Here is a 25,536-nt window from a genome sequence, read left to right as displayed (position 1 = left end):
TTTGAATCATAAAATGTTGAAGTCTGGGATGCCGTGAGACTGGAGACTGTAATGTACACTATGGCTTTTGAAAAGCTTAAATGTGACTTGAATCAACAGTTCCCATAAATGGTTGAGTATATTCTCAATATCTAGAAACAAGATAAAGGAAGTAGAGTAGAGGCTTTGACCCGGAAACAGTATTCCTTATGTCACAACAAGCAGAAAACATTTTCCATTTGAACAGAGTTAAGGTGCAGTAAAATGATCTGTTGTTCTGTGAGTGTTCACTGGTGAATTCAGTCATTTCAATAAGAATCCACACGATCAGCAATTTTGTGTGGTGCTTCATACATTACATTGCTACACTGCTGACAATGGTCAATGGACCTTTTTGCCTGTGTAATTTCATGAAATTCACAAATGTGACGCACCTTTACTCACTGCAACATAAAATGCAATCAATTATAAAATCTTCACAAGGGACATGTGAGGTACTTAACGAGTTAGAAAAGTGAAAAGGTGCATCAGCTTCATTTTCCGTTTGTTTTTCCTCTTTTCTGGTGGATGGTCCAGGCACTTCAATGATTTTCAGGTCTACAGGAGGATTTTTATTCTTCTTCAAACTTGTATTTCAGCTTACCGAGATCCCTGCAAAATACAAAATTTACTGTTAGTAAGGTTATTAAAGTGATTGTTGTGAAATTTAAATAATTTCCTCAGCCTTGTGACGTTCCAAACCTGTTTGACTTTCTGTCTGTGGAACCCAAAAGCAGATCTCAGGCATAATGCAACCCCTGACACCATTCAATTTCACTGCATGAAACACAAGCAGAAAAAAATTGTGTAAATCATTCATGAAACCATTCTTATGTACACTTGTCTAGTTCAATTCAATGCAACAATTTATATAAAAATGGTTTGCAATTGCACACAGAGTTCATAGTAATAAAGTACTTGCATGTGGTGCAGGTACTTACTGTAATTCAATGTTGCCACTGAAACATTGTAAGTTACTGGTTGTTCTGGGGAAACAAAATAACAAAGCTGATTATTCACAACATAGTATTTATTGACCACTAAATGGATTCAAAATGATATCTGAGAGAATGAGGGCACCTGTAGTAAGTAAAGTTAGGCTAAACAAAAACAGACCAAACTATATTAACCTGCTTTTGTTATTCATAACAAACGCCAATGACGACAGCAGGAATCAGCTAAATTAGTTAGGCTGTAAGTTATATCAGCAATTTGAAGACACATTTGTGCAGAATATGTTGAATTGAATGACTAACTTTAAATCAATCTAAGACAATAAGTCAATAATTTCAATTTGTTCATTAGATCAACGTAGTTTGCATCGCGGCTAAAACCTTCATACCAGATACTGTTCAATAAACCATAGCAATAAACAATTGAAAACGTAGTAATGTATAATACATTTAGTTTATATATGTGTGTGTTTGAATATATAGTGAGTATTTATATTTCGTTGGCGAGTTTACAAACCTTGTAACGGAGAGCCGAACAAACGGCGGAAGATGCGGCAGGCGCTGATGAGGAGAGCCGTTACTTTCAAACTCGATGACGTAGATCAGCTGAGCTTTGTTGCGCGCGAGCAGCGCGAGCATCACTGAAGTGACGACAGCAGAGGAATAGCAGCAGTTTCGTGACTGAATAAAACCTTTATCCTCATGGTTCTTCTTCTTCAAATAATAATTTATGAAGAAGTAAAAAATATTATTTTATTACTATTATTTATTCAATAATAATTAATGATTTTTTTATTAATATTATTATTATTTAGTGTTGTTGTTTAAGGTTTAAATTAATCAATAAAATAGGCCTATATAAATAAATGTAAGCTACCCAGGTGAAAAAGACGTAGGCTACTGTTAAATGTATTAAAATGCATTAAAGTAGGTTATATTTGTATTGAAGGCCTACTAAAAACACACTCAAGTACATTTTTAATAGTAGCCTATACGTATTTTTCACCTGTGTATGTATACTGAATCAAACTTAAGTAATAATAGGATAATAATAATATCATTCTGGCCTCACTGAACCACTGGGTTCCTCCAGATGCTGGCTTTAACATAAGAGATCTTCCAGGAACCACTTAAATGTTAAAAGATCTTCCAATAACCCTTCTATCGCATTCAGGTTCCTCTATTTTCCCCCAAAGCACTTCGAGGTCTCGTGGTAATGAAAAGGTGACTCCAGAACCTCTAAACTAAATACAAAGTGCTTAAAGGATCCCATAAGTTCCAGCAAGAACCTCAAATATTGTCAATGCTCCTCCAGTAACCCTACTATAGGAGAAAGAGCTTTGAGGCACTTAAATTACATTTTTAAGTTCCTTGAGTATCCGACAGGATATTTGAGGCTCCTTTAGTTTTTACAGTGTAGGTAACATATTTCTAAGAAATTTCTTCTTTGATTTATGATTGCTGATACACTTATTAACATTTAGGCTAATCATGTTATGGTAATAATATTCAATTATGGTTAATTCAAGGCTGTTAATATGCATGTATTCGCTATCTAGCTAATTTTTAATCTATATTATTCTATACTCTCCACTCATCCTCACATGTATAAAATGTAGTAAAACATGGTTTTACTACAGTAATGTTGTAGTAGTAACAAAAAAAAAAAAAACTTTACAGAGGATCAAAGTGAAATCTTTATATTGTATCATGCAGAATGTAATTCATGATGTAATTCATTCCAAGGATTCACTTATTTGATCCAAAATACAGCAAAAACAGTAATATTGTGAAATATTTTTAGTGAATAAGAGACCTTCAAGAGACCAACATCCCTTGTCCTCCACAGCACAGTATCAATTTTTTGCCAGGTAGGCAGATACATGTTGGATATAGTAAAGGTATGGCTATAGTTTCTTATAATCTGGAATATATATATATTTCTCTGCAAAGTTCATAAAGTTCCTTTTATGTAGGCTTACTAAATAATTTTGATATAAAAAAAGGGAGGGGGGTGCCCTTTTTCAGTTTCAGCACATGCCCCTCAAAAGGTCTGTCCACGGCCCTGCCTACAATGCAAAATTGTTCCCTCGCGATTGGAAGCTCCTGTAGCCGCCGCATACGCGTTTCAAAACATCGCAGTGTGAAATGCCACAAAAAGCGGTTTGTGAATAAGTCTTAGTGAGTTAGGAGTCCTCTCGACTTCTTTTAAGCTGTCCCAGGCTTAGGTGCTACTTTTAGGGCTAAAATGCTTCGTGAATTACTCTTAGTAAAAAAAGAATTAGGAGTCCTAAAGTTACGAGTGACACGCCCATTATTTTTAGGAGTTGCTCCTAAATTCGCCAGTTAGGAGCTACTTTTAGCCTTAAAATTCTTTGTGAATACGGCCCCTGATCTCATCTGAGACTACAGCTCTTGATCTTCCTCTTATTCTTCTTCCACCACGCATACATATTCCTCGCCCCCTCCCAGCCACTCTTCTTCCTCTTTCAGCCACTTCTCTATTTCTGGCTGGGTCCATGTTTACATCACAATACAAAACTATTCAGCAGTTGTCTCCTTTTGTAATGAAATTGAAAGAGTAACACCTGTGTAGATGTTCATCTACAATGAGAATCAGCTGTGGTTGGTCCAATTGTCCAATTGTTTTTATAGCATTTAATTTTAAGATTTAAAATATATTTCATTAAAATATTACTGTAGAAATGGAGCAAATTGCTGTCTTATTCAGTTTTGTATTATGTTATTGTTTTGAACATAAGTTTAACAGTTTTGAAAACAGTATGTAAGCATGTGCAAATTGGCCTGTAGGTACACAGAGTTTTGGCGGCTGTGCACGAAGTGAGAAAAGAGTTAATGTAATCTGAAAGATGTAGTCATTGAATGCATTTTGTGCCAAAGCAATGATAAATGATCCACAGATTAGCCCACATATACTTCTGTTGTGCTCACTGTGTGAAGAGTTTTGAAAAAGTGACCTAAGTATTGATAAATGTGTCCTAGCGACTGTAAAAAACTGTAATGCAGATAAGATGTTTCAGTAGCCTATGTTTAACTGTAGTTTTATCGTCATGCCAGCAGAGGGAGTTATTGAACTTTCTAATAATTTTACAGAATTTGATGGGAAATGGAATATTAATATTAATGTAGGCTAGAAAGATATTAATGCAATTAAAATGAACATTTGGGATTGTATTTAATGTTACACGTTAGTTTGACATGTTTTTACAGTTACAATATTGTTCTTGGATATGTTCTTACCAGAGCAACTTAAAGGAATAGTTGATGTCACCAAACTTAAAATTCTGTCATCATTTACTCACCCTCATATCATGTTGCAAACCTGTGTGCCTTTTCTTTCTTCTGCTGAACACAAAATAAAATATTTGATATACATTATTTATTTGTGATTATTTATTTCATATAAATAATGTTTTTAAGAAAAGCATCCAGACATACACCTGCTTTAGGCCTAGCCTACTTGCTTTCTGATGTTTAGAAAGAGTTTAATTCCACATCCAGCTGTAAGCATGTGATCACACTCGGATCTGTAATATAACATTTAATCAAATATGCACAGGTTGACATCACACAATATCTATACATTTCAGTAGACCAGTAAACTTTGCTAGTATACACGTCAGCTGACATTATTGTCTTCATGTCAGTCACCTTTTAGATGAAACAATGCGCGTTCTCGCGTTAGGTTGCATGCGCGTTCCCGACCACCCCCCACCCCACCCAGGACGCGCCAGGCTGTGAGTGAGTATTTCCACCGCACGAGAGAGTGAAATAGGCTACAACTGTCAACCCGCAGAGAGAGAGAGAGAGAGAGAGAGAGAGAGAGAGAGAGAGAGAGAGAGAGAGAGAGAGAGAGATCAGCACAACCGGAGCAGTTTTTCAATGAATTACACAGCAGCAACATGCGCTTCACAGCCACGCCTGCCCTGAACATCACAGCAAACTAGGAAACAAGGTATGATAACATACGACACGCGATTGAAATGCGAACTTGTCTCATGAACTTTCATCTTCTGAAATGCGTTTTCATCCTTCAGATCTCAGTATGATGATGATGCATGCTTGTGTTTGGGCTTGAAAAGTAAAGAACAGGTGCAAACTGTATTAAATTCAACATAACATCTTTAACTTGTTTTTCTTTTGAATGTCAGGGCATTTTCTTTATCGGTCCGGATAACATGCAACATTGCTGTTATTCAATTTTGTGTGATAGTTCTCAAAGAATTGTTAGTGCATTTTTGTCTTAGATTCTCGTAGCTTTGGTCATGATACTCCGTAGGTTATATAAGCTATTGCCTAAATATAATGTGTGCATGTATTTCTGCTGCAGGATATACACATATGGGTTATGTTTTGCATATGGGCTCACATGTGGGCATCCCTTTGGTGTCTGTGGCCACTTGTTTGTTTCTTTGTCAGTGTGATGCTTTAAATGAAAGCAGTTCGCACAGGGATCCACTATCATCATTCAGCTTCTGGTTTATTTTATTGTTAACCGATGGCTGTAAATGTTTGGTTACATAAACGAAACGGGTCGCTTTCTGCGTGACCTTCATCTCATAATCGTTTTAAATGTTTTATGGTTGAATCTGATATTAATGAGCTAGTGTGTCGGAGACTGTGGGTAGAGGTTTAAACGGTGTAAATGTCAGCGATGCGATAACAAGACTTTATTGCTCGGGTCCTGACGGGGATGCTCCATTCAGGCGGGGTTTCCTCGGTTATTCTGCGGATGGAGGTTCCCTTCTCCTCCACTCCCCTTTAAAATGAGCTTTCAGGGGTTGTTCAGGATGGAATACTTGCTTACTGTAATGCATTTTTTTAAATATTTTTAAAACCACGTATAAAGCGACACTATTACCTTACAAACATGAATGTATTCGGTGTTGTGATAAATCATACACGTCTCTGACAGAACGAGATTGTAAACGGTTGAGAGAGTGAGCAGGGGAGCGGCCCGCGCTTTCCTTAGCCAATGAGAAACGCGCTCTGACTGTTAATCATTTTGCGCGTGCATTTTTGCTGACATCAGGTTGGCTGGTGTGTGGAGAGGGCGTATCACTGAGTCAACGAAACGGTGGAAATATCTCACAGTACTGTTTAAAAATGTGAAATAGAGAGTAATGTGCAATGATACAAAGTTTCAGGCAGTGGAATGATACAGTTTTGTCACATGAACTTGCTATGTGTGCATTTTTAATTCAGCGAGTGACATCCATTTATTATCTCGTAAAATGTTTTTGGATTTTTCATGCAGTTTTGTGTAAAATTGTCTAGGCATTCTGAAATAATGAGTCAAAATGAAATAATCCAGGACTTTTATGCATACTGCAATAGTTTCAGTCACGGAAAACCTGGAAACATCTGTGATTTCCAAGCCTGAAATTTTTAAATATTAATGGAAAATTCTATACTCAATATGTTTTTTCTTCCTAGTTATCCTTGACTCTGTCATATTTCATCAGCTAAAAATTGCCTCATGCCCTAAACCATGAATATTAATCAGTAAAGAGGAGTGATCAGTCAGTAAAGAGGTTCCTGCTTACATCAGAGTTTGATATTTCAAAGATAGCCTCTAATTCCTCTAATATACAGCTTGTCATGCACACGCACCTGCTTGCCTCTTGATTTATAGATTTATATGAGGCATGCAGGAAAATATTGAGGTATCTGGATATGCAATCGCTACATTGCTCAAGAAAACATGCCATTGCAATACATTAGGAGATGGTGAGGGGCGCAGGCTAAGCCAAGAGCTTCGCCTCTGAGTCCTGATGTGCATCAGTGTTTGAATCCTCTGAAGATAAGCACATGATCCTCAGACATGGAGGCAGTGTGTGTGTGCATGTGTGTGTGTGCTGGAGCTGTTTGACATTCTAATCGCGTTCACTTATCAGTCAGCCTTATTCTGGGAGTGGAGCAGCCTCTCCTCTCCTCTCCTCTCCTCTCCTCTCCTCTCCTCTCCTCTCCTCTCCTCTCCTCTCCTCTCCTCTCCCTCCTCTCCTCTCCTCTCCTCTCCTCTCCTCTCCTCTCCTCTCCTCTCCTCTCCTCTCCTCTCCACTCCACTCCTCTCCTCTCCTCTCCTCTCCTCTCCTCTCCTCTCCTCTCCTCTCCTCTCCTCTCCTCTCCTCTCCTCTCCTCTTCTTCCTCTCCTCTCCTCTCCTCTCCTCTCCTCTCCTCTCCTCTCCTCTCCTCTCCTCTCCTCTCCTCTCCTCTCCTCTCCTCTCCTGTCCTCTCCTCTCCTCTCCTCTCCTCTCCTCTCCTCTCCTCTCCTGTCCTCTCCTCTCCTGTCCTCTTCCTCCTCTCCTCTCCTCTCCTCTCCTCTCCTCTCCTCTCCTCTCCTCTCCTCTCCTCTCCTCTCCTCTTCCTCCTCTCCTCTCCTCTCCTCTCCTCTCCTCTCCTCTCCTCTCCTCTCCTCTCCTCTCCTCTCCTCTCCTCTCCTCTCCTGTCCTCTTCCTCCTCTCCTCTCCTCTCCTCTCCTCTCCTCTCCTCTCCTCTCCTCTCCTCTCCTCTCCTCTCCTCTCCTCTCCTCTCCTGTCCTCTTCCTCCTCTCCTCTCCTCTCCTCTCCTCTCCTCTCCTCTCCTCTCCTCTCCTCTCCTCTCCTGTCCTCTTCCTCCTCTCCTCTCCTCTCCTGTCCTCTTCCTCCTCTCCTCTCCTCTCCTGTCCTCCTCTCCTCTCCTCTCCTCTCCTCTCCTCTCCTCTCCTCTCCTCTCCTCTCCTCTCCTCTCCTCTCCTCTCCTCTCCTCTCCTCTCCTCTCCTCTCCTCTCCTCTCCTCTGATTTCTTCATTCTCTTAGTTTGCTGCTTGATTGCACTATTGCAAATGAAATTGTCCCAGGACTGTGATGGGGGATGCAAGACTGCAATGGCTGGTTGCTAGTTGTGTGCATTGAGACGTGAGTGAGAGTTTAAGTCAGTAACTGCTGCAGTGTTCACACACACACACACACACACACACACACACACACACACACACACACACACACACACACACACACACACACACACACACACACACACACACACTGAGGAATTCCTCTTCTACATGCACTGAGCGATTCCTCTTCTACACGCACTGAGCGATGTGGTGTGTTTGTGTCTGTGTGTGTATGTGTGTGTGTGTAGACAACAACATACCCTGCCCTAAAGCAATTCCTATTGAATGAAAGTAAAGCGAATGCTTCAGTGTAAAAATTTCATGCTCCGCTGCGCTCATGCTCCTCGTATTTATTTCCCTAATGAACATGCAAATGACTGATCTAATAATTCTAATATATATGAAAGTGTCTGTCTGTCCGTCCGTCCGTCCGTCCGTCCATCCATCCATCTTCCTTGGATATGTGTGCTCTGCCTACTATTTAAACACATTGTGCAACATTAGTATTGTTCTGTTTCACATACTATTTAATAATAACATTGCATATTTAATTCAGTTACAGTAATACAGTAGCATCCAGTTATATTGGAGATAAAATGGTTATTTTGCATTTTAAAGGGATGGTTCGGAGTAATTTAAATCTAGGGTCCTTTGCACCATGACCTCGAGCCAAACTGGAACTGGGCGTTTGGCTCGAGGTCATGGTGCAAAGGACCCTAGGTTGAAATTACTCCAAACCATCCCTTTAAATCCAGTTCTGTGTAAAATTGTAATAATCATTCATCCTTCTGTTGGGGAAAAAAGTGAATAGAAGGAAAGCTCTTTCTTGACTCTCAATATTTTTCTCTGCCTATTTTATAATCCATTTTTTCCCTGTTTTGATACATGAAAAGATTATAGTATCAAACAACGACCATAGGAATCCCTCTGAAATCTCTGGTATGGAACTTTACCACAATATCCGGTCCCTTTACCTTATTACCTGGCATGTTCTTGGTGATTCTGTGCGGCAGCAGAATGAGGAACAGGAACAGGCCCAACGCCTGCTGGGACCGGGACGGCAGGCACTATACACACTCATACACACTCATACATATGCGTGTGTAGAGTCAGCCTGGACCCCCACGGCGCCCACCCACTCTCTCTCATTGGCCACCAGCCCGTCGCTGTAGGAGCAGGTGTCGTGCAGTTGGCAGATTCATCTGTCGTCATGACGGGGGCTCCTCTCTCTCTCTCTCTCTCTCTCTCTGAGATCATTGTGTCCCCCTTCCACACTTTATTTCTCAAAAAAACTCAACAGATTTGCTGGTTCAGGGAAGATGGGACTGTCCGGAAGGCTAATAATCCAAAGCGGTGACCTGTGAAATTAGGGGCCAGGAGCAGAAAGCTGAGCTGTTCCAGGTCGTGAGCAAAACTTGCTGATAAACAATAAGTTTGACAGAACAGAAGCTGCTTCAGGCCAGATCATGCCAACAGGCTTCTCCTCAGATTAGTGATTTAGACTGGACTCCTGCAAGAGTGTGCCATCAACACCAGTCAGTTTAGATTCCATTACAGCGAAATTAGTATTGCACAGGTGTCTATCTATCTATCTATCTATCTATCTATCTATCTATCTATCTATCTATCTATCTATCTATCTATCTATCTATCTATCTATCTATCTATCTATCTATCTATCTATCTATCTATGTCCTTCCTTCCGTCTGTCTCTCCATCCATCCATCCATCCATCCATCCATCCATCCATCCATCCATCCATCCATCCATCCATCCATCCATCCACCTGTGTTATTTTATCCATCTGTCTATCTATGTCCATCCATCCATGTTATTTTATCTATCTATCTATGTCCGTCCTTCCGTCCGTCTATCTATCTATCTATCTATCTAGCTATCTAGCTATCTAGCTATCTATCTATCTATCTATGCCCGTCCTTCCGTCCGTCTCTCCATCCATCCATGTTATTTTATCTATCTATCTACTGTATGTCCATCCTTCCGCCCGTCTCTCCATCCATCCATGTTATTTTATCTATCTATCTACTGTATGTCCATCCTTCCGCCCGTCTCTCCATCCATCCATGTTATTTTATCTATCTATGTCCGTCCTTCCGTCCGTCTCTCCATCCATCCATGTTATTTTATCTATCTATCTATATCTGTCCTTCCGTCCGTCTCTCCATCCATCCATGTTATTATTATCTATCTATCTATCTATCTATCTATCTATCTATCTATCTATCTATCTATCTATCTATCTATCTATCTATCTATCTATCTATCTATCTATCTATCTATCTATCTATATCTGTCCTTCCGTCCGTCTCTCCATCCATCCATCCACCCACCTGTGTTATTTTATCCATCTGTCTATCAATGTCCATTCATCCATCTGTTATTTTATCCATCCATCTATACATACATCTGTTATTTTTTCATCTGTCTATCTATGTCTGCCTATTTGTCGTTTTATCCATATATCCATCTGTCTATCTGTCGGCCTGCCCGTCTGCATGTCCATATATTCCTCTGTGTGTGTGTGTGTGTGTGTGTGTGTGTGTGTGTGTGTGTGTGTGTCTATCATTCTATCCATGCCCTGTAAATACATAAAAATCTAAATAATATGTGAAAATTAATGCAACCTGTTGCACAATGTTATTTTGCATTTTAATTTGTGTGTAAAATTGCATTAATCATCCACTGGGACAAAAGTTGTGAATATTAGGAAAGCTGGCTTTCTATTTTTCAATCAGTAATCAGCTCCCTAGCAACAGCATAGCAAACCATTTACAGCACCTGGCATCATGGTGGGTTTCGTATGAGCGAGCACCACTAGCTCTGGTTAAAAAAAATATATATATTTTGAGAGTTTTCTATAAAAGATAGCTTTTGGCTTAGGGTGCAGCAAATATAATTGGTATAGTAAAAAACAACAATAACAACAATAGAAGTCAATGGGAAGTCCCACCATGATATAAACGCGCGCTGCAGGGTTTTCACTCTCTCATTCTCACTCTCACATTGTTCATAATGCTGGCCAGAAAACAAAGCCGATAGCCTTTCATACGGTCAGTATGACAGAGCAAGCGCTGGACACGTGCTCACACTGCATGCCTCTGCCTCACATGTTGTGTTCTCTTAGCCGAGAGTAATGCGTTCGGCTCTTCTGTTGTGTTGCATGTTAACTCTTTACAGTCAAAGAGCACGACCTGTCTCTCTCCTCGCTCTCTCTCTCTGTCCTATCTCTCTTTGTGCAGAGGAGAGAGGGGAATGTAGAAAGGAAAAGGAGGGGAAAAGCACAGTTATGGATCCATTAGCCTTGGTCGTTCCAGTCAGGCCGACTGCGATGGGAAATGACGTGTTTGTTCACCTTGAGGATGTCTTGAGTGAATCTCATGCTTGATTTCTATCTGCTTGTCTCTCTCTCTGAGGCCTATTCGTATGAGCGGTTTTAGCACAGCACAAATGGTCTAGATTGTAGTTGTATCTGATGCTTGATTATTAACATAAAAGAAATGTGATTCGAGAAATTTTGTTAAGCTGAAGAATACGTTTGAAGAAAGCTTTGCATGCTGATGCAAAACATGATTAAATAATGAAATATAAACCATGCTAGGTGGTTATTATTTTTTTTTTTAATAAACATTCTCTGAAAAGGACGCCGTGTCCCTGGCATTGCTATTCAGTCCTTTCTGCTGTGATTCAGTGTGTCAGACTCTCTCTTCTAGAGTTTGAAGCACAACCTCCTACAGAGCAGATATAAATGGCATGTTCCTGAAATGTCAGAATAACCGAACGAGCCGGAACGGTGAAGTAGCGGCATGTGTGATTGTGACGGACACGTGCCTCCCACAGCAGATCCTGAGACCGGAAGAGTCGGCTGATCTTTCCTTCAGTTTCCCCCAGTAACGCGGACTCAGCGAGGTGTGTTGACGGGTGAAGAGAGAGAAGGAGAAGGACATGCATTCGAGTGGGGAATAAAAAAATAGGTTATTATAGCTCTGAAGGCAATGTCAGACTGAGGGAGAGAAGGTGAGGGAGTCTGAACAGAGAGATGCCACTTTCTCCAGGGACGAGCTGAAGACACGGCCTGTTCAACTTCTCTCTCGCTCTGTCGTTCTCTGGCAAAGTCATGACCTCATTTTGCAGCTGAACTCAAAGTGTGTCAAAAGGGCAGAGTCACTGCAGTGTGTTTCAAAAGTGGAAATGAAAACTCTATGATATTTGTGTGTCTCTCTGTGTGTATCTGTGTGTGTATCTGTGAGTGTGTACCTTTCACAAAAAATCTATTATTTTCTAATTCAAAAAATAATTTTGTATTGATTTGTTCTTGGATTAAAATGCATGTTGTTTGTGTGCAAGATTCTCAACTTTCTCTTTTTGTAAACTTCAGTTGCTTAGTCATGATTTGAGCACAGAAGAGCCTCGACACACACACACACACACACACACACACACACACAGATCCCCTGTGAGGGCTGTCTGGTTTTCAGTCCGCTAGAGCAGAGGTTCAGAGGCGTGCTGATGTTCTCGGCTCTGACAGCTTGTGACAGAGAAAGAAAAGACAGAATTTCAGCCAAATTGTCAAACACGACGGCCTTCAGTTGAGCTCCCTGACACAAATCAGAGATCAGGTCGCTCTCTCACACACACACACACACACACATACATGCATACACACACATGCACACACACATACACACACACTCCCTCACAGAGATGACTTCTGCTTCTTTCTGAACCCAAAGTCTAACATGTTTGCAAAGTTCTTGTAAAAGACAAGAACTACAAGTCATATTGTATTTTTTTGGACAGGTCTTGAACATATTAGTAGATGATGATCCTAGTTCAGTTGGATCTTAGGGTGTGTTCACACTTGTAGTTCGGCTCTCAAAGGAGAACCAGGTTCTCGGTCTGGACAAAAAAAAAAAAAAGGAAATGATACATTTAGTCCTGGTTTGCACACTGTCATTTTTAGCACACAAACCTAAAGACACAATACAAAAAAAGAGACATATTTCATGACGTACTTACTGAAAGTCCAACAATGCTGTGTGCTGGGCTAATGGTTTGGATGGCAGCGTTCACATTTAAAGGCACACTATGCAAGATTTGTACCTTAAAGGAGAACTCCGGTCAATTTTAACATTGAGCTCATTTTTTTGTACATTTGGAGTGCTGTCAATACAGAGAACAACGACAAAAATCGGTGTTGCCTACACCGAGTTATTCTATTTTTAAAATTTGCACCCTGTTGGCTTCAATGGGGCAAGTACTAAACCTGCTTTTAGCCTCTTAACATCCTTGATGTGTCATTACAAGAGCACAGGTCATGTGAGTGATTCCTTCAGAGTGAACACAAGTGAATCTGACTGCAGTAGATGTGAAAGATATGTATAAAAATTATGTTATTTAAGCCAGCACAAATACCTGTGTTTACATCCTGTTTTCGGTTGAAGTCCAAAGTAGTCGATTGCCGAGTTCACGCGCATAGGTTTAGTTACCTATGATCACGCACGTGAACTCGGCAATCGACTACTTTCCGGAGTTCTCCTTTAATATAACAGCTTCGAAGTCATTTCGATGGTAAACTAACTTGTATTAGGGCGAATCATCCCGATAGCAAAGCTGGTGGGGGGGGCCCCGCTGGCAAAACCTGCAATGGGTTTGAGAGGTGGCGTCCCGCCAAATCTCACGAGAATCACGACTTGCTTTACGGCAAATACATCAACAACATATGAAGCAGCCTCTATGGAAGACACTAGCACGCATTTAAGACGTGAATCATGGCAGAGTCTACGAAGAAAACGAAGAAAGCGCAGTCGGAAGAGTCAAGGAAAAGAAAACGAGAAACTATTTACAACAGTAACGTTAAATACTAAAAGTACTCCACAGCGACTCTAGGGGGTGCTGTTTGATAAAAACGGAAACTGCATAGTGTGCCTTTAAATGAACCGAACTAACAGAGCAATCCAGCCAAATCTGACAGGTGTGAATACTCTTAGAAATGGCTTTTAGAAGCTCTACAAACACTTGAATGATTTAGCGGAGCCCATCGCTGCTCACAGAGGTCGCGTGTTTGTTTCCGATCCGCTGAGATTCCCAGCTTTGCTCATTTTCAAGGCCAGTAAACTCACACTCACAAGAGAGCAATTACTTCACACACGGTTAAACACAAGATTACAGAAGCTAAACATTCTTTATTGGCACATATTTGATCATTCATTGATTTGCTGCAGGAAAAAAGCATTTTCTCTGTATTAGCTGATGTTTTGTTTTTACCTGAGAAGCTAAACAGCTATTAAGTAAATGCTTGTTCAATTTATTGATTTTTTTTCCCTCTAGCGTTTTATGCATAAACCTTACAAACAAATAAACTAAACTAAACCTTTTGTTATTATTATATTATATTATATTATATTATATTATATTATATTATATTATATTATATTATATTATATTATATTAATTGCATTCTTAATGGTGTCATTATTTTGAGACAATTAAATTATTTACTTCATTAAATGGATAAATGAATGTTATATATATTATTATATATTTAGTTAATACCTGTTTAGCTTATAATTCAGAATATAAGTAATTTTTTTCTTGATCAATTTATTAATTCCCCCCCTATTGTTTTATACATAAACCTTACAAAAATGTAGGCCTATTTAGAAGATTTTTTTCCTGATGTGATCTCATTTTCTTTTGTTTTCTCATTTATTTGTTCATTCCACTTTTAGAATAAAACGTCATATAGAACCTTAATCATCTTCTGATGGTTGCTAGGGTGTTTTTGGTGGTTGCTAAGTGGTTTCTTACAGGTCCAAGTGAAAAGAGCTCACCTTCAAGTCTCTAGATATGACTTATTAATAAATAACAAGGAAATTGAGGATTTAAAAAAATAATAATTTAGTATATACAAAATATAATAAATGACTGATTAAATGACCAAATGTAAATGAAGATTCCTCCTGACATGCTGGTGTTTGCTGTACGATACGCTGATAAACAGATACGCTGATAAACAGCTACTGCATCTGTCGGTGCTGTTTCTCTCTCCCTGAATGCATTTGATTTTCTGTCTTCCCTCGGTGTGGAAGCAATTTTTGGAAATGTAATTTTGTATTTCTCTCTGATACCCTGATTTATTTTTTCCAATTTTAGGAGGAAGGGTTTCATTTCTGTTTCGACCTCGTCTGTGATTCAGTCTCACATAATCTTTCATCTTTGCGGTTCCAAGATTTTTTTGGATTCTTTGCCTTTTCACGGCTGAACCATGGCTACTTAGTCAAGATTTGTCTTAGCTTACAGTATTCAAGTATTCTGCCAATTTTGGTTTCAATTTGGTTTTGCTGGTTAGATGTGATTTATATGTTCATCAGTGTGTGTACAGGATTGTTCATTTTCTCTCTCAATTTGAGCATACATCAGTTTTTATTTTGTCTTGATGAGAAATCTCCGGTCTTCCATTTTCCTCAGGAACGCGTCTCTGGGGAGATGAACAGTAATGTCACTTCTTCATCTCCACATCTTTCATTCTCTCTGTTCTCCCTCACTTCACCAGCCCTTTATATCATCCCTCCATCCTTCTGCACGTCACTCACTCCTCCATCCTTCTGCGTTGGCCCTGGCAATCGTTCAAAGATTTATGGACATGAACGATGCATTCTGTACTACAGACTCAGAAATGTACTTTTTATTAACGGCCAATATTTGCCCTCTGGAATTGATTTTCAGCTGCATTTTTTACCTTTATGACCATATTGGAAGCAACTCAATGCATTAGGGTGTCTAGACATGTTCAAGATGATCTGCTGAAGTTCATACTGAGCGTCAGAATGGGGAATAAAGGTGATTTAAGTGACTGGTTGTTGGTGGCAGACGAGGTGGTCTGAGTATTTCGGAAACTGCTGATCTACTGGGATTTTCACACACAACCATCTCTATGGTTTACAGAGAATGGTCCGAAAAAGAGAAAATATCCAGTGAGCGGCAGTTCTGTGGGTGAAAATGCCTTGTTGATGGCAGAGGTCAGAGGAGAATGGCTAGACTAGCTCGAGCTGATAGAAAGGCAACAGTAACTCAAATAACCAATCGATACAACCGAGATCTGCAGATCGAGAGCATCTGTGAACACACAACACGTCGAACCTTGCATTTGACGAAAGATGAGCATTTGTGGTTAAAGGGTAACTCTCGCCAAAATGCAACCTAGGGTCTTTTTGTTAATCTACCTGAGGTAAACTTTCGTTTAAAAAGCATAATTAAAGTGGAAATGGCACTTTTAAGATTGACCGTATTTTCGTTTTCGGTCAAATTGCCTTTTGAATGGGAGTGCTTGGGGCACGAGTATGATAGCATTAAAAATGGCTATTTTTAAAACACTAAGAAGGCTCGACACAACATGAAACTTTGCTCGAAGTATCACCAAGAGCTTTTCACATGAACTCCAGCATTGACAACATTGTTTGTGTACACAGAGTTTACTAAAAAGAACAATTTTGAACAACTCACTGTCACTGTGTAGCGCCGGCATTTTGTCAGTCAAAAACAGTCGATCTCCGAATGCGATTGAACTGACTCTGAATTTTAGTATTGTTTCTTATATGAGCATCCTTTTTCAAATAAAAAGTCAATATTGATTTTCACTAACGACAAAACAACAAATTATCCGTGAATTTATATGGAACTAAGCTCTAGGAGCTATCCATCTTTACTCTCCTCCCTGTTACGTTGCATTCAGAGATCGACTATTTTTGACTAACAAAATGCCGGCGGACACAGCTATTATTCCTCGGCTGGGATCGTGTAGAGCCTTTGAAGCTACATTGAAACTGCAATTTGGACCTTCAACCTGTTGTACCCCATTGAAGTCACTATATGGAGAAAAATCCTGGAATGTTTTCCTCAAAAACCTTAAATTCTTTTTGACTGAAGAAAGAAAGACATGAACATCTTGTATGATGTGGGGGGTGAGTAAATTTTTAGGAAATTTTAATTCTGAAGTGAACTAATCCTTTAGGGTCCTCGCACACCGAGTCCGAAATTCTCGTCCAGAATTTTCACGTTAAAAAATTCATACCTTACGTTGTGACACACAACTTTCGTCATAAAATAAAATCATATCAGTTTCGATTTTCTGCGTTTTTCACATCCGTAGCAAGCATTTTGAGAGGTGTTTTGACAATTCAGAGCTACCAAATGACAAAAAAAAAAACAAAAAAAAAACGCATACCTTTAGTGCTCAATTCCGATTTATTACTCAGATCTGATTTATTTTGTATAGCTGTTCACATTGTTGTTGTGGCCAATATCAGATTCCAGTGTGAACAGATGATGGACCTGAACTGACATGCAATGCGCAAAAGAACGAGAAAAAGACATCATGCAGCACGCTGTCAAACGTAAGTGAACACGGAGGACTTACGCGTTTATTTATAATGTGATCTATAGCGAATTTATGCACAGGCAATACAAAAAAAAAAAAAAAAAGATGATGATGTGAAAAAAGTATTACGACCGTCTAGGGCCAGCTGCAACATAAATGAATGTGCGCTCACTCACAAAGATAATGTTCAAACAAATACCAATTTATTAACAAAAATATAACAAAAAACAGAAACAAAGGGGTTAAATTCAGGACTGGACAAGGCCAAAATAATGAACAAAAAATAACTTTAGTACCCTCTAAATTCCCTAAAAAAAAAAAAAAAAATCACATTAAAAGAAAAATACAACGCAACTTCCCTAACTCCTTAACCCAAAACATAGAATAAACATTTGCAAAATAAATGGCGTCACACTCCCTACTTCCCCTAAATTGAGTATTTACATATAAATTTACATAATATAACTGAAGGCCAAAGTAATTCAAAACAACCTAAGAGTTATAATTCAAATGAACAAAAGCAAGTTTCACAAAAGGTACATAACCAAAGAGGAAATCAAGTCAGCACAAAACAAATGGCACGCATTCGGCCTCCATAAAGTGTTTGGGGTGGTCCTTTTCAATGGAACCAGAATTAGACCAATCAGGACCAGACCAATCAGGATCAGACCAATCAGGATCTCTGCTAGCTTGAGTGCAGGCCACACCTTCTCCTGCAACAGAAACACTCAGAAACACAAACTCATACTTTCTAAAAGACATAAGCTGTAACAAAAGAGAGCAGAGTTTTTAAACATTTATGTTTTGCTTGAATATAGAGCTGTCACTGTTATACTTGTGAGCTCTGACACATTACGGTCCTTCACTGAATACCTTAATAACAGTCTTAATAACTTCGGTATGTGACTCCCATGAGTGCAGAATTGTGTCAAATGTTGATCTAGAGTGATGTAAAAGTTGCATGAATTCATTGCATTGAGGAACATCTGACCTGTGTCGGATTTAGGACCACATTATGGAAGTGGCAAAAATCAAAATTGAAAAAATCTGATTTCATGTGGTTTGTGCTGTTCACATTGGCATGACAAAAACAGATCTGAGTCACATGTGAGCAAAAAAATGAAAAGAAATAATCTGATTTGGGCCACATTTGCTCAAATTTTGCCTGCGATCTGACCAAGCCTTAATGTAGCCAAAGAGTTCAGTCTCCAGATCTCAATCCAACAGAGCAGCTTTGCGATGTGGTGGAACGAGAAATGTATAAATGCTCAGTCGACAAACCTGCAGCAATAATAAAAATGAAATATATTTATATATGGTAATATAAAATAATGAATCATTGATTTTTTTTCTCCTGATTAAGAAATGTGTATTATTATTATTATTATTACTACATCAAATGAATTTAATTAATAAATACCTAGTTATTCCATTATATCATTATTATCTTTATTTAATTAAATATATTTGGGACATTTATGCCCCAAACTCTGCTTCATTTCTAAACCCCAGTGCTGTCTGAACAGAAGGTCCTTTTAAATAATGGAGGAAGACATTTGGCAAGAAAAATTAATCAGTGAAATTAAATGAGCTCTCTTTTCTGCAAGTCAAGCACTGAGATCTCTGGCTGAGATAAACGAGAGCGAGAGAGATCTGCTGACATCCGTCTACTTTTCCTGGCTCGACTTCTTCCCGAGAGTCAGCGCTGTGAAATATGGCGTCGTCCCCAAACGCTGCCTCCTGATTGGCCGAGCATCATTGTGCATTCAGGACCTCTTCATCAGTCTACAACCCCCCCGCCTCTGTTTCTTAATCCTGCTCTGCTGGTTGACTCTCTCTAATCTCCCCGTGATCTATAATGGCACACCTGGGATCTGATCCGGCTCACAACCATTAAGAAAAGGTTCTGGAGATGTAGCGTTCCCAGCTGGTGGGAGTAATTAACGCTGTGTGTGTGGGTGTGTGTGTGCTCATGGAGTTTTGGATCCCATAGCTGAGAGAAAATGAAAACAAATAATTATGGGAGTCTTGATGATCTGATGTCTTTGGACTTAATTACAAGCCTTGAATAGATCCATAATGAACGTTTAATGCATATTAAAAACCATAAGTTCACCCGTATTGCTGGAGTTCCTTAATGTAATCTCAGGGTGACACTGCAAACATATGCATAGGGATTTTTCATTACAACTGCAAAGTGAAACTTTAATTTCACAGTGTTTGGCTTCATTGTACAGAACAATAAAACTGTGACATGCAGTTACTAAGAAAAACCATAGTTAAACATAAATGCATCCAGCAATATACTGTAAATTGCAATTTAGCAAACTATAAAACACAGTATAGTCTCCACTTCTTTTAAACCAACACAAGTGTTAAAATCGTGAAGCTTTACTGGTTCAGTGATTAAGACGAATGCTATGTGTTTAGCAAACTTCTAACAATCTATAAACTTACACTCTCTGTCTTTCCCAGTTTTCCTTTATTTCTCTCCTCCTGCGACTGAGCAAAGAAGTCAATATATTTATTACCAATGCAGATCTTCAGTCTTGATTTTTAGGCTGTATAAATCTGGTTTATTGCATAATTAGCTCAGTACTTTGTTGATGTCATTTAATTAGTTGTGTGGTTTCAGAAGCATGTGAATAATTGGGTTTTGGTTGATCAGCAGATATTCAGCATTTCATAAATTTTATTAGTCAGTTTAACAGTATTATGTCAGTAATGTGAAAGTTTTTCTGCATTCTGCCTTTTTCTGTCTCCTGCTCACCAAGGCTGTATTTATTTGATCGAAAACACAGTAAAAATAGTAATATTATTATTACTATTTAAAATTAATGTTTTCTATTTTAATATATTGTCAAATGTAATTTAATCCTGTGATCAAAGCTGAATTTTCAGCATCATTACTCCAGTCTTCAGTGTCACATGATCCTTCAGAAATCATTCGGTGACCCTGGACCACAAAACCAGTCACATGGGTACATTTTTTTAAATTTGAGATTTATACATCATCTTAAAGGGTTAGTTCACCCAAAAATGAAAATTCTGTCAGTAATTACTCACCCTCATGTTGTTCCAACCATGTAAGTCTTTCGTTCATCTTCGGAACACAAATTAAGATATTTTTGATGAAATCTGACAGAATTTTGACTCCTCCATAGGCTTCCAGTGTGACCGAAACTCACCGGCCCAGAATAGTTATTAAAACACCGTTAAAATAGTCCAAGTAACTACAGTGGCACTACATTAAGTTTATCATGTGACGAGAATACTTTTTGTGCGCAAAAACAAACAAAAATAACGACTTTATTCCACTTTTCATTTCCTTCTCTCTGGGCCTCGTAGTGTTTTTGCGCTGCGCGTCTGTGTTGCACGTCATCACGCAACACACACATGACCGGCGTCGGCCAATAGTGAGCCTACGTGGTGACGTGTAACACAGACGCGCTACGCATTGTGCGCAAAAAGACTACGCGAACCAACTAGAGGCCCAGAGAGAAGGAAATGAAAAGTGGAATAAAGTCGTTATTTTTATTTGTTTTTGCGCACAAAAAGTATTCTCGTCGCTTGATATACTTAAGATTGAGCCACTGGAGTCACTTGGACTATATTAACGATCTCTTTAATAACTTTTCTGGGCCAGCAAGTTTCGGTCACATAGAAGCCTATGGAGGAGTGAGACATGGCTCAGATTTCATCAAAAATATCTTAATTTGTGTTCCGAAGATGAACGAAGGTCTTACGCGGTTGGAACAACATGAGGGTGAGTAATTACTGACAGAATTTTCATTTTTGGGTGAACTAACCCTTTAAGTTTTAAGTTATAAGTTTTCCATTGATGTATGGTTTGTTAGGATAGGACAATATTTGGCCGAGATACAACTATTTTAAAATCTGGAATCTGAGGATGCAAAAAAATCGAAACATTGAGAAAATCTCCCTTAAAGTTGTGCATTTATGTTCTCGATTGTGCTGCATTCATTCACAAAAATAAATGTTTTATATATTTACGGTAGGAAATTTACAAAATATCTTCATGGAACATGATCTTTACTTAATATCCTCATGATTTTTGGCATAAAAGAAAAATCGATCATTTTGACCCATACAATGTATTGTTGGCTATTGCCACAAATATACCCGTGTGACTTGTGACTGGTTTTGTGATCCAGGGTCACATATGATGATTTGCTGCTCAAGAAACATTTCTGATTATTATCAATGTTGAAAACACTTGTGCTGCTTTATTTTTATGGAAACCGTTATACATGTGGGTAAAAGCATCTGGCAAATGCAGAATGTAATGTAGTAGTGTTGTCAGAAATATTGATATTTTCGATACGTATCGATACTTTAAATATATCTGAAATGATTCCAGAACTCTTTTTCTGCAGTATCGATACACCGAAACCAGCTGGCGAATCAACAGTTTGAAACACACCCGTCTCTCACTCACTCGTCTCATTCGCTCCGGTTGAGTATGTTACAGGTTCTGAATTCTGGTTGATGGTATTGTGCATAATTTTACTCATTCCCGCAGGTTTTCACCGAACGTGTGCACATCACTGATCTATATAAGCGGCGCGCTCATAAAGCCGCCTCTCAAACAGATCACGAGTACCAAATTTACTTCTTTATTTGTGGCTTATTGCACTCAAATGGTAAAATTATGTCAATAAACTCGTTTTGGTGAGTATTCAGGTGAACACAGTCTAAATAAAACACGCAGTTTTGAAACGGAAATAGTTGAGAAAGTCACTCTTTGCTGAATAACTTTTGTAACATTAATTGTAGGGATTAATCTGTATTTAATTTTTTACCCAACTCAACTCAACTCAACTCAACTTTTATTTATAAAGCACTTTCAAAACCATTAGAATGGACCAAAGTGCTGTCCATAAATAGTAAATAACTCATAACATAAAAAAACATCAAAACATGACGTTTACGATGAATACCATCCAGTGTTGTTTTACATTTGATTGCTTTATTTAATTTCTGTAGTATTTCTTCGAATACTGACCCAACTGAAAAACTGAAAGCCTTGTATATTTCATTTGTCTTTTTGTTCTATCGTGTTTATTTGTGCTATCGTTTGCAATTTCTTCATTTGTTCTTATTTATAACTGGCCATTTACTTGTCTTATAAATTGTTAATTCAAAGGTTCAAATAAAGCCTCCCTGTGCTGTGGAAAAAACTATTGCAACCAAATTATCAAAAAATGTAACGTATTGAAGTTGGAGATTCCAGTGTGGTGACAACGCTATGATCAGTAGTAGGCCAGCTGTGTGTTTCAGTAGGTCAGTAGTGTTTGATGTGGAAGTGTCCTGTGCTGGACACTCATGCAGTGAGCTCAGCAGTGTGTTGCTCTGTAAAGTTCTTCACCGCTTGCCAAACTGCAGATTTATAGTGTAATCACTCCACAGGCTCGCCAGCTGCTGAGTAAACCCGCTTGCGAAGCAGAACGAGCGTGTGCTACAGACAAACACTGGATCTCTCCTGATGTTACAGTTCTGGAATTGTACCTTCTTGGAAATGACATGAATAATGAATTGATATACTGAATGCTGTGTATGTTATTGCATGAATAAATAAAGTGGGGCTGAAATACAGAAAGAGTGCACTGGTGTTTAAGTGTGCTCTGTCCTAACCTGTTTGAGGAATAGAATAGAATGGAATGGAATGGAATGGAATAGAATGGAATGGAATAGAATAGAATAGAATGGAATGGAATAGAATAGAATAGAATAGAATAGAATAGAATAGAATAGAATAGAATAGAATAGAATAGAATAGAATAGAACGGAATGGAATGGTGGAATAGAATAGAATAGAATAGAACGGAATGGAATGGTGGAATAGAATAGAATAGAATAGAATAGAATAGAATAGAATAGAATAGAATAGAATAGAACGGAATGGAATGGTGGAATAGAATAGAATAGAATAGAATTCTAGTGTGAGATATACCCCTGGTTTCATAGACCAGGCTTAAGTCTAGTCCCTGTTTTAGCTGAAAGCAACTTGCACTGATATATCTTTACATATGGCAGTGCCATTGTTTTGTCTCCAGATGCACATCAGTAATGTTTTTTACTAATGCATGTTTATAAAAGCTATAATTGAACTAATGCCTTATCTTGGCTTAATCTAAGCCCCTTCTCTGAAACCGGGCCATAATGTTTCTGGGAACATAGTTAGATTCAATTAAATGCAGGAACATGTCTTGTCTTACCTGGTGAGGCTTTAAGATGGCTTTGTTTTAGTTTTTGAATGTAATAATAATTTGATGGATTGCAGAAGAAGGTGGTTTTGTTTGTCATCATGCCTTCCCTCTTTTGGTTATCAATCTTTTGCATTTTTCTCTGTATTCAGCATCATTTGATGAATACAGGGTCCATTGGGTTTTTTATTATTATTATTATTTTTTGTACTTTTTTTATCAATTTTTTTGTGAGTTTTCTGGTGTGTATTATGTTGTTCTGCATTGTTATTTGCTTTTGAAACTGAAAATAAAAATAATAAAGAATAGAATAGAATAGAATAGAATAGAATTGAATTGAATTGAATTGAATAGAATTGAATTGAATAAGTGGACGGATATACGTTCATTGTCCATTATTGTTATTCCTTCAGCCCACAAGCACTGCCTCCTGATTTAAGGCACTGATTGATCGGAGACGACTGATTGGATGCGATGTGATTTAGACCTGATTAAGATGTTAACTGATTGAATTCAGGTCAATATTTCCCTTGTGTGGTGCATACGTGGAAAACTCCTAACACTGGCTGGATTGAATCTTTAACAAAAGCCTAATAAAGAAAAAAAAAGAGAGAGAGAAAAGTTTTGTGCCTTTTTTTATGTGCATTAATCAGATCCGTATTGTTGTTGTTGTTGTTGTTGTTTTGCATAAAATGCATTTTAATCTCTGCAAGTGTTGCTGAAAGTGCACGTTGTTGTATGTTAAAGTGCCCCCAAAATATATCACCTTTAATGTAGTGTTATAGCTGTTTGTGAATGTAAAAGGCTCAAAGATCAAAGTGCACAATAAATGGAGTTATTTTCTCCTAAAAGAAAGAATTGATTCTAAACTGCTGAAACGAGTCGTCAGTAATTCCAGTCTCACTTCCTGTAGGTTTGTAACAGATTTGCATAATGTCAGTCTAAGGTCTTCATTGGCTGTCAGTGAACAGCGTCTCCTTTGCCCCGCCCTCAAACACTGTAGTTGTATCTGAGACTGGAAGAGTTTGGTTTGTGCTGTTCATGTCGAGAAGACGCTGTTTTCTGAGTTGCAAAATCAAATCCACTTTGCTGCACTTCAAATGGACGAGGACTCATGCTGGAATTGATATGGTAAACCGATGCAGTTGTTACTTTTCATATCACTGTGTGTATGTGTAAGTGCAGAGGAACATCCGGAGCTGAAATTCAGATATGGTAATGGCGTTTAGTTTCTAACATGCGTTGTAAGCAGTCGACCAATCACAACAGACTGGGCCATCTGACCAATCAAAGCAGAGAGAGCTATCTGAAAGGCGGGGTTTAGAGAGACCGAATCTTTGATTGAACCGTTTCAGACACTGAGAAGAGAGCTGATGCTGGAATGCAGATTATGATCAAATGTAAGTGTTTTTTTTATCTTGGATGCATGCAAACCAATTGTAGGAGAAGCCCAAACAAAATTCTGAGCCTTTAAAATTGCATAATGGGGGCACTTTAACGCCAATCTCTGTTGGAATCAATTGTCAATCCAGTCTTATGTGCTCCACATGAGCAGTGCTGATTGTGTGGTTCATCTTTCAAATCGGTCACTAATGTGTATCGAGTTAGGATGCTGCTTTAGAAGGGTTTAGATCAGATCCTGCTTTGTTATTGAAGTGCATTAGCGTATGATATTTGTAATCTCATGTGCGAGTGTAATGCACCTCATGACAAAAGAATGGTTTATGATGGATGTGATGCTACAATGTTTCTTTATCATCCTCTACAAACCACGTCCATTTCCCACTCAACCCAGAGTGAAAGCGAATGCAGTGTCAGGCTTCTGTCGTTCTGTGAGAGATGATTTGATGAATTGAGGAGCTGATGATGGAAGATGAGATGGTAGAACGGGGTGTCTCTCTCTTTGCTGTGGTGATGATGGTGGTTTGATTTAGATTTAGTGCAGTGAGTTTTGGCAGTAAGTGAAGACATAATGCCGTGTCATTCTGTCACAGATGAGGAGGACTCTCTAAGGTACTATGAATCAGACCTCACATGCTGCTT

At 38.7% G+C, this 25,536-nt stretch overlaps 1 protein-coding gene across 1 annotated transcript in view; it reads left to right on the top strand.

The window, feature by feature from the left end:
- Positions 1–4,929: 4,929 nt before the first annotated feature.
- The window catches only part of slc8a2b (solute carrier family 8 member 2b), a gene marked incomplete at its 3' end in the record, with an annotated part of 106,677 nt that continues 86,070 nt past the window's right edge, over positions 4,930–25,536 (top strand). The window contains exon 1 of the mRNA XM_081371091.1: positions 4,930–4,947. The remainder of the gene's footprint in view (positions 4,948–25,536) is intronic.

The sequence above is a fragment of the Scardinius erythrophthalmus genome (assembly GCF_964197995.2).
Source record: "Scardinius erythrophthalmus genome assembly, chromosome: 7".
Classification (NCBI taxonomy): Eukaryota; Metazoa; Chordata; class Actinopteri; order Cypriniformes; family Leuciscidae; genus Scardinius; species Scardinius erythrophthalmus.
This window is presented reverse-complemented; position numbering and strand designations above follow the sequence as displayed.